Source organism: Setaria italica, chromosome II (assembly GCF_000263155.2).
Source record: "Setaria italica strain Yugu1 chromosome II, Setaria_italica_v2.0, whole genome shotgun sequence".
NCBI classification, from domain to species: Eukaryota; Viridiplantae; Streptophyta; class Magnoliopsida; order Poales; family Poaceae; genus Setaria; species Setaria italica.
The window spans coordinates 38745397-38745918 of NC_028451.1; positions in this window are offsets into that span (position 1 = coordinate 38745397).

Genomic DNA, 522 nt, shown 5'->3' on the forward strand with positions numbered 1-522 from the left:
ATATACCCTCCAGATGCGGGATGCCCCCGTCCCACCAAAACGAGCGGACGGGGGCATCCCACTTCGCCCCCGTCACGCGCCGTCTGCACCGGTGGGGCTCCGCCCCAGCCGGCGGGCGAGCCGCAGGCGGAGGGGCCGGCGCGGGCGAGCTCCGCCCCGGCGGCGGGCGAGCCGCCGGCGGAGGGGCCGGCGCGGGCGAGCTCCGCCCCGGCCGGCGGACGAGCTGCGGGCGGAGGGGCCGGCGCGGGCGAGCTCCGCCCCGGCGGCGGGCGAGCCGCCGGCGGAGGGGCCGGCGCGGGCGAGCTCCGCCCCGGCCGGCGGACGAGCTGTGGGCGGAGGGGCCGGCGCGGGCGAGCTCCGCCCCGGCCGGCGGGCGCGAGATCCGCCACGGCCGGCACGGGCGAGCTCCGCCGCGGCCCCTGGGGCGAGCGGGGCGAGCGGCCGGCGGGGCGAGCGCCCCCGGTGCCGCGGCCGGTGCCCACGGCCTGGGCGGCAGGGAGCTCCGGCGGTGGGCGGTAGGGA